Source organism: Cebus imitator, unplaced genomic scaffold (assembly GCF_001604975.1).
Source record: "Cebus imitator isolate Cc_AM_T3 unplaced genomic scaffold, Cebus_imitator-1.0 Scaffold4, whole genome shotgun sequence".
In the NCBI taxonomy this organism is placed as follows: domain Eukaryota; kingdom Metazoa; phylum Chordata; class Mammalia; order Primates; family Cebidae; genus Cebus; species Cebus imitator.
In genome coordinates, this window is record NW_016107319.1 from 1058746 (window position 1) to 1068533 (window position 9788).

The window sequence follows — 9788 nt, forward strand, 5'->3', positions numbered from 1 at the left end:
ATTAAAAAAAGAAAAAAAAAAAAGAATTCACAGTGCAAAAATACAACAGCTGTTAGAAACAAGGGCTGCAGAGGGTATTTCCTGAGTTGTAAGAGTTGCTAGAATAATAAGATTCAGGATCCTAGCAGCATAAGAATATGTTTATGGGCCTCATTCAAGAAGTTTTTTTGTTGCCTTTCTTTTTTTTTTTTAAGACAGAGTTTTACTCTGTTGCCCAGGCTGGAGTGCAATGGCGATCTCGGCTCACTGCAACCTCTGCCTCCTGGGTTCAAGATTCTCCTGCCTTAGCGCTCACGTAGCTGGGATTACAGGCGTGTGCCACCATGCCCGGCTAAATTTTTGGTATTTTTAGTAGAAATGGGTTTTTGCCATGCTAGCCAGGCTGGTCTCGAACTCCTGACCTCAGGTGATCTGCCCACTTCAGATTCCCAAAGTGCTGGAATTACACTGGAATTGAGACTAGGCTGGGCAACAAAGGGAGAATCCGTCTGTACAAAAAGTAAAATAAAAAGTTAGTTGGGAATTACAGACCTGAGCCACCATGCCCGGCCTTCTTTTAATTTTCTTCCTGAAATCCCAAGAAACTATAGTGCACTGTTGCCAGTGTGGGGTGAGGAAGATAGGTTGGGAAATGAGGGTTCCAAATAAAGCTTCATGCTGGGTGTGGTGGCTCATGCCTATAATCCCAGCATTTTGGGAGACTGAGGCGGATGGATCACCTGAGATTAGAAGTTTGAGACCAGTCTGGCCAACATGGTGAAAGCCCTTCTCTACTAAAAATACAAAATTTAGACAGGCCTTGTGGCGGGTGCCTGTGGTCCCAGCTACTTGTGAGGCTGAGGCAAGAGAATCACTTGAACCTGGCAGGTGGAGGTTTCAGTGAGCCAAGATCGCACCACTGCACTTTAACCTGGGGGACACAGTGAGGCTCTGTCTCACAAAACAAACAAACAAAAAGAAAAAGAATAAAACAATAATGTTTCAAAGGCCAGCTAGACCAGCAGTGTTCCTCAAACTTTCACATTCACAAAAATCACCTGGGGGAATCTTGTTAAGATGCAGCGGATTTGAATTCAGACTGTGATTCAGTATTTCTTGTTTTTAAATGGAGTTTCGCTTGATCTCGACTCATTGCAACCTCGCTCCCAGGTTCGAGGGATTCTCCTGTGTTAGCCTCCTAAGTAGCTGGCATTACAGAGGCCTACCACCATGCCCAGCTACTTTTTCTATTTTTAGTAGAGACGAGGTTTCACCACATTAGCCAGGAGAGTCTCAAACTCCTGACCACAGGTGATCCGCCTGCCTCGGCCTCCCAAAGTGCTGGGATTACAGGCGCCAGCCACCATGCCCGGCCATGATTCAGTATTTCTAACAAGCTCCCTAGTGATTCCAGTGCTGCTGGTCTTTAGAGCATAATTTTGTAAGCAAGGATACTTAAAGCTAAAAAGGAATGTGGTTTTTTGTTTGTTTTTTGAGACAGGGTCTCACTCTGCTACCCGGTCTGAAGTGCAGTAGTGCAATCCTGGCTCACTTCAAGCAATTCTCCAGCCTCAGCCTCCTGAGTAGCTGGAATTACAGGTGTGCACCACCAGGTTCACCTAATTTTGTCATTTTAGTAGAGCCGAGGGTTTTACCATGTTGACCAGACTGGTTTCCAACTCCTAACCTAAAGTGTTGGGATTGGGATTACAGGTGTGAGCCACCTCGCCCAGCCTCTCTTTTTTTTTTTTGAGATGGAGTTTCACTCTTGTTGCCAAGGCTGGCATGATCTCAGCTCACCGCAACCTCCACCTCCTGGGATCAAGTGATTCTCCTGCCTCAGCCTCCTAAGTACCTGGGATTACAGGTGTGCACCACCACACCCAGCTAATTTTTTGTATTTTTAGTACAGACAGGGTTGGCCAGGCTGGTCTCGAACTCCTGACCTCCTGATCCACCCACAGCCTCCCAAAATGCTGAGATTACAGGCATGAGCCACCGCACCTGGCCTATTTTATTTTTATTTTTACTTATTTATTGAGACGGAGTTTCGTTCTTGTTGCTGTTGGTACCCAGGCTGGGGTGCAATGGTGAGATCTCGGCTCACTGCAACATCTGCCTCCTGGATTCAAGCGATTTTCCTGCCTCAGCCTCCTGTGTAGCTGGGATTACAGGCGTTCACCACCACGCCCAGCTAATTTTTGTATTTTTAGTAGAGACAGGGTTTCTCCATGTTGGTCAGGCTGGTCTCAAACCCCTGACCTCAGGTGATCCACTGGTCTCGGCCTCCTGAGGTGCTGGGATTGCTGGGATTACAGGCATGAGCCACCACGCCTGGCCCTTTTATTTATTTATTTTTTTGAGATGGAGTCTCACTCTGCTGACCAGGCTGGAGTGCAATGGCATGATCTCAGATAACTGCAACCTCCGCTCCGGGTTCAAGAGATTCTCCTACCTCAGCCTCCTGGGTAGCTGGGAATTACTGGCACATGTCACCATGCCAGCTAATTTTTTTATATTATATTCTTAGTAGAGAGAGGGTTTCACCATGTTAGCCAGGATGGTCCAGATCTCCTGACCTCATGATCTGTCCACCTCCTACCTCCCTAAGTAGCTGGGATTACAGGCATGAGCCACCATGCCAGGCCACATTTAGTTTTTAATTCCATTTTCACTTACCTGGTATTACCTTAGGACAGAACCACCTTCAAGAAATCAGCTAGATACCTACAAGAAAAGTATCACACTTCTCTGAGGAACCTTTAAAAGGCATAGGTACTATCTTCCTTAGATAATGAGAGTAGCCTGGATTCTCGAGGTTACCATTTTTACACCATAAATTCATTTTTCTTTCTTAATTTAATTTTTTTCTTAATTTAATCAATAGGCTGTGCCCAGTGGCTCACACCTGTAATCTCAGCACTTTGGGAGGCCCAAGCGGGTGGATCGCCTGAGGTCAGGAATTCGAGACCAGCCTGGCCAACATCGTGAAACGCCACCCCTCTACTAAAAATACAAAAATTAGCCACACATGGTGGTGCACACTTGTAATCCCAGCTACTCAGGAGGCTGAGACAGGAGAATCACTTTAACCTAAGAGGCAGAGTTTGCAGTAAGCCTCGATCGCGCCATTGCAATCCAGGCTGGGCTGCAGACCGAGGCCCTGATTTTTGTTGTTGTTTTGTTTTTGAGACAGGGTCTCGGTCCTCAAAATCAAAACAATGACAAAAATCAGTGAGGCTCCAAGTTGTGTGAATCTGTCTGCAGCAATAGAGGTCAACTTTGGTGTCCCACTAGCATCATCTACACAGCTAAATTTGACTGACTTTTAAAAAATAAAACTAAAAATAGAATTATCTGGGGAGTTTAAAGACCTCTGATGCCAGGGCCCATTCCAGACCAACTCATTGAGAATGGCTGGGAGTGAAACCCATGCACTGGTATTTTTAAAAATTCTCTGGCCAGGCATGATGTCTCACGCCTGTAATCCCAGCACTTTGGGAGGCCAAAGTAGGAGGACTGCTTGAGACCAGGAGTTTGAGACCAGCCTGAGAACACGGTGAAACCCTGTCTCTACAAAAGAATACAAACACTACCCAGGCAGTGTTTGTACTAGGTGGGAAGCACCTGTGGTCCCAGCTACTAGGGAGGCTGTGGTGGGAGGATCATTTGAGCCCAGGAGGTTGAGGCTGCAGTAAGCAGTGATTGCACCACTGCAGTCCAGCCTGGGCGACAGAGCAAGACCCTGTCTCAAAGGAAAAATAAAAACCTCACCAAAATGCAGATACTTTCGAGAGTTCATGCTAGAGTAAGTAACTCTCCGGGCATCTTATATTAGGCATAAGTAAATCCGTATTATAGTAACATTGCTTTTCTTTTTTTCTTTTTTAAAAATTTTTTTAAAGACAGGGTTTCACCATTTTGGTCAGGCTGGTCTTGAACTCCCGACCTCAGATGATCCACCCGCCTTGGCCTCCAAAGTGCTTGGATTACAGGCGTAAGCCACCACGCCCAGCCGTAACATTGCTTTTCAAACAGGAGCTCCGAAGCCTCCCCTGCTGCTACTTTGGTCATCACATTGAACTTAAATGCTAGTTGCTGGTAAAGCAGCATGTAAACAGCTCTCATAGCTTTTGAAAAATTGAGATATAATTCATATACCTTACAATCTTTCCATTTAAAGTGTGCAATCCAGTGGTTTTGGGATATTCACAGAGTTGTACAACCATCACCATAATCAATTTTAGATAATTTTCACCAACTCAAAAAGAAATTCATACCCTTTAGCTATCACTACTCAATCCCTCCATCCTCCCCAGACCTAGGCAATCCTTAGTCTATAGACTTTCATATTCAAGTATTTTCACATAAATAGAATGTGGCCTTTTGTGACTGCATGTAGCATAACATTTTTCAGGTTCATGCATGTTATAGCACGTAACAGTACTTTCTTTTTATTGCAGAATAAGTTTTTGCTGCATGGATGTCACATTTGAAAAATCTAGGGCCTGCTTCGGTGGCTCATGGCTGTAATCATAGTATGTGGAAGGCCATGGCAGAAGGATCATTTTAGCTCAGGATGTAGAGGCTGCAGTGAGCCAAGATCACACCACTGCAACTCCAACCTGGGTGACAAAGTGAGACCTCATCTCAAAAAGTAAAATAAAAAATAAAAATAAAAATATGTTTATCAGCTGATGGACATTTGGGTCTCATGTGCTTTTAAGATTTTTTATTTTTAGAGATAGGATCTTGCTCTTTTGTCCAGGCTAGAGTGCAGTGGTGCAATCATGTCTCACTGTAGCCTCAAACTCCTAAGCTCAAGCAATGCTCCTGCCTCAGCCTCCTGAATAGATAGGACTATAGGTATACACCACCATGCCTGGATAATTAAAAGAAAAAAATTGTAGAGACGGGGTGTCCCTATGTTACCCAGGCTGGTCTGGAACTCCTGGCCTCAAGTGATCCTCCTGTGTCAGCCTCCCAAAGTGCTGGGATTACAAGCATGGGCCACCAGGCCTGGCCAATTTAAGATTTTTATTTTATTTTATTTTTTCAATTTAAGACTTTTGAAAAGGCAGTATTATTGGGTATAAGTATCCTTCCAGAATTTTTTTTTTTTTTCAGATAGATTCTCACTCAGCCACCTGGGCTGGCATGTAGTGGCGCAATCTCGGCTCACTGCAACCACTGTCTGCTGGGTTCAAGCGATTCTCCCACCTCAGCTTCCTGAGGAGCTAGGATTACAGGCACCCGCCATCATGCCTGGATAATTTTTTATTTCAGTAGAAACCGGGTTTCACCATGTTGGCCGAGCTGGTCTTGAACTGCTGACTTCAGGTGATTTGCCTGTCTTGGCCTTCCAAAGTGCTGGGATTACAGGCATGAGCCAGTGTGCCTGGCGGCCAGGCTGGTCTTGAACTCCTGACCTCAGGTGATCCATCCACCTCAGCCTCCCAAAGTGCTAGCATTACAGGCGTGAGCCACCATGCCTGGCCCTGAATTTTTTTGATTGCATATATAGACATTTCTGATGAAAAAAGATAGGATCTTTACCTGCTATGGCAGAGTCCGTTTTTAAAAACTTTGTATGAAGAGAATTGGAAGTTGGTTGGTTAATTCAAATGGCTTCCCATTAATAATCTACCGGACATAAAAGTCAATAGGCTGTTAATATCACTCATATATACATATATATATTCAAGATGGAGTCTCACTCTGTTGCCCAGGCTAGAGTACAGTAGCGAGATCTCAGCTCACCACAATCTCCGCCTCCCAGGTTCAAGCAATTCTCCTGCCTAAGCCTTCTGAGTAGCTGGTATTACAGGCATGTGTCACCACACCCGGCTAATTTTTGTATTTTTAGTAGAGACAGGGTTCACCATGTTGGTCAGGCTGGTTTCAAACTCCTGACCTTGTGATCTGTCGCCTCAGACTCCCAAAGTGCTGAGATTACAGGAGTGAGCCACCGCACCTGGCCCATTCATATGTTTTATAGGGAATTGGAGGTAAATGTTGGTTAGGTTAGTTTCAGTTAAGAGAACTGCTCTTGCCGGGCGCGGTGGCTCAAGCCTGTAATCCCAGCTCTGTGGGAGGCCGAGGCGGGTGGATCACGAGGTCAAGAGATCGAGACCATCCTGGTCAACATGGTGAAACCCCGTCTCTACTAAAAATACAAAACATTAGCTGGGCATGGTGGCGCGTGCCTGTAATCCCAGCGACTCAGGAGGCTGGGGCAGGAGAATTGCCTGAACCCGGGAGGCGGACGTTGCGGTGAGCCGAGATCGCGCCATTGTACTCCAGCCTGGGTAACAAGAGCGAAACTCCGTCTCAAAAAAAAAAAAAAGAGAACTGCTCCTGCACTTGGACTTTTTTTAAAGAAGATGAATTTCCCCTATCTCATTACATAATAACATATATTGAGCACTTACTATGTGACAAGCATTTAAGTGCTTTGCATGCATTAATTCTTTCAATCATCAACAACCCTATGAATGAGTACCATTAATATCTCCTTTTTATAGATGAGGAAACTGAGGTGTACAGGGAGGAAAATTAAATTGTTCACAGTTATGCACACTGTGAGTGGCAGAGATTTAATTCAAACCCAGTCTGGTCAGTAGAATCCACTCTTAAGCATGGTACACTATGGACTTATCAGTTTAAATTGCTTTATAGGATGTGATTATAGGAATGTGTCAAGTCATAGTTGATTTTATTTTGTATTGTTGTATCATCTATTTATTTAGAGACAGAGTATTGCTCTGTCACCCAGCTGGAGTGCAGTGGCATGATCTCAGCTCACTACAACCTCTATGTCTTGGGTTCAAGTGATTCTCATGCCTCAGCCTGCCAAGTAACAGTGCAGGTGTGCACAACCATGCCCAGATAATTTTTCTAGTTATAGTAGCATTGGGTTTTCACCATGTTGGCCAGGCTGGTCTCGAACTCCTCTGCTCAAGTGATCCACCCGCCTCAGTCTCCCAAAGTGCTGGGATTACAGGCTTGAGCCACTGCACCGGCCTCATGTCATATTTTATTAATCACTTGTTCTAAGAAAAAAATTGGCCAGGCCTGATGGCTTATGCCTGTAATTCCAGCACTTTGGGAGGCCAAGGTGGGTGGTTCACCTGAGATCAGGAATTCGAGACCAACATGGTGAGCATGATGAAACCCTGTCTCTACTAAAAATACCAAAAAATTAGCCCGGTGTGGTGGCACACACCTGTAATCACAGCTACTCGGGAGGCTGAGGCAGGAGAATTGCTTGAACCCTGGAGATGGAGGTTGCAGTGAGCCAATATGGCACTACTGCATTCCAGCCTGGGTGACAGAGCAAGACTTCATCTCAATAAAAAAATAAATAAATAAATAAATAAAAAATCGCAGGGCATGGTGGCTCACGCCTATAATCTCAGCACTTTGGGAGGGCGAGGCAAGCGGATCACCTGAGGTCAGGAGTTCAAGACCAGCCTGGCCAACATGGTGAAATCCCGTCTTTATAAAAATAAAAATAAAAAATTTTTAAAAAAGAAAATAAATAAGAAACAATTTTGTTACGCTTCCTCTATTATAAATATTCCCTTTGTATTGAAATCTCTCCATAGGTAATGGTACACACCTGTAATCCCAGCACTTTGAGAGGCCAAGGCAGTAGGATCGCTGGAGGCCAAAAGTTTTGAGACTAGCCTGGTCATCAAAGCAAGAACCCATCTCTATGAAAAATAAAATAAAAAATTAGTTGGGTATGGTGGTGCCTAGGTATAGTCCAAGCTACTCAGGAGGCTGAGATCAGAGGATCACTTGAGTCCAGCAGTTCGAGACTGCAGTGAATATGATTGAGCCACTGCCCTCCAGCTTGGGTGACAGGGTGAGACCCTGTCTCAAAAACAAACAAACAAAATTCAAGGTCTGGGTGAGAATGAAAACATCCCCATAAGCCTCCCTGACCTCAGCACACACACACACACATACACACACATGCTAACTGTCCTTTCTTCCTGCCTATGGGTTTGCTGCCTTCTCTGGGGAGGTGCTCAGCAGGATGTCTCTGCAGGTTCAGCGGGCTCATCCTAAGGCACTTGCTACACACAGGCTCACAGGGGCAGGTGAGGGAGCCAGAGAGGGATCAGCTCTGACTCAGAAAGGGCTGGGGAAACGGACAGGAAAACCTCACAGCTTTCTCCCTCCCTCCCCAGGGAAGATGCACACAATGCCGGGAGCCCAGACATCGGGCTGGGGTGACTCCTGGGCTCAAGGGAGGAGGCACCCGGGGCTGGCCTTGGGCCCTCCCTGTCACTGTTCTGTGTAGAGCTCCACCAGGAAAGGATGAGGCCCTGTGCTGGTGGGAAGAGGAGCAACAAAGGGTCAAAGACAGACCTGGTTCTAGAACAGAGCTCTGCTCAGGCAGGAGGGGGGGAAGGTGAGACCTGGAAAGACACAGTCTGGGGTGGAGATGGTTCAACTCTGAGAACAGAGCAGAGAAAGGAAACTGGTCCCCAGAAAGCAAGCAGCCCCTGTGTGGAGAACTGCCCTTCCCCTCACTGCTTACACAGGGTTCCACCTCCTGGACCCTGCAGAGGGAGACCCGGTGATCCCAGAAGACTATAGGGAAATCACCCTGATTCCTGGCCTCGTGCAGAAGCCTATCGCTAGCTTTGCTGATTTTATATGAGGATGACAATGATGATAATTTTTTTTTTTTTCTGAGACACGAGTCTCTCTCTTTCTCCCAGGCTGGAGTGCCATGCAGCAATCTCTGCTCATTGCTATCACATCAATAAGATGTGTTATAGGAACGTGCCAAGTCATAGTTTATTTTATTTCGTGTTGTTCTATCATCTGTTTATTTAGAGACAGAGTATTGCTCTGTCACCCAGGCTAGAGTGCAGTGGCATGATCTCGGCTCACTAAAACCTCTGTGTCTCAGGGTCAAGTTCAAATGATCCTCCTGCCTCAGCCTCCTGAGTAGCTAGGATTACAGGCACCCACCACTACGGCTGGCTAATTTTGTATTTTTAGTAGAGACAGGGATTTGCCATATTGCCCAGGCTGGTCTCGAACTTCCGACTTCAAGTGATCCGCCTACCTTGGTCTCCCAAAGTCTGGGATTATAGCTGTGAGCCACCGCGTGCTGGCCTGTTATTATTATTTTTTTATATGGGACACTTCACACATTTTTGTGGCATCTTTGCACAGAGGCAAGCTAATCTTCTCTGTATCGTTCCAGTTTTAGCATATGCGCGCTGCCAAAGGCAGCACAGTGAGCTTTGCTGATTTTGAGCAGCCCTTCCTCTTGGCCAATGGAAATTGGACTGGAGGAAGCACCCGGCTCAACCAGCACTCCTCCTGAAGTCATGCTATGCTCAAGGTCAAGGTGAGGCCATGGACAGGGTTGAGGACCTGGGAGAGCCCTGGAGCCTGAGCCAAGCTCGAGACCTTTGCTTACTCCCAGGTGGACCAGCAGGAATGATTGGCCCCATCTTGCCAGCAGGAGGGAAACCTCTACCTGACTGACTAGTCTGATGCAGAGGAAGCCAACACACAGGCATCAAGGGCCTTGGGCTAAAAACAGTGGGGCCATCTCCATCTCCGGCTTTGTGCTGGGCAAGGCAGTGGATGTACTGAACCACGGACTCCCCCATGTGTCTCCCCAGGAAAACAAGCTCACTTGCCTGTTGCAAGTCAGCCCACCCGTGTCAGTGCAAATTGGCTGCTGGAGAAGGATGTTCTTCTGAAGCCTGCTTGGGGTGGGGTGTGGGGAAGAGCAGTTCACACACAGGCAGGCTGGACCTTTTTTTTTTTTTTTT

General features: G+C 46.3%; 1 non-coding gene across 1 annotated transcript; it reads right to left on the minus strand.

Annotated features, from left to right (window-relative positions):
• Positions 1-9132: 9132 nt before the first annotated feature.
• LOC119472234 lies at positions 9133-9238 on the minus strand. Its single transcript, XR_005201352.1, has one exon. It is a non-coding gene; the product is annotated as a U6 spliceosomal RNA (small nuclear RNA).
• Between the last annotated feature and the right edge of the window lie 550 nt (positions 9239-9788).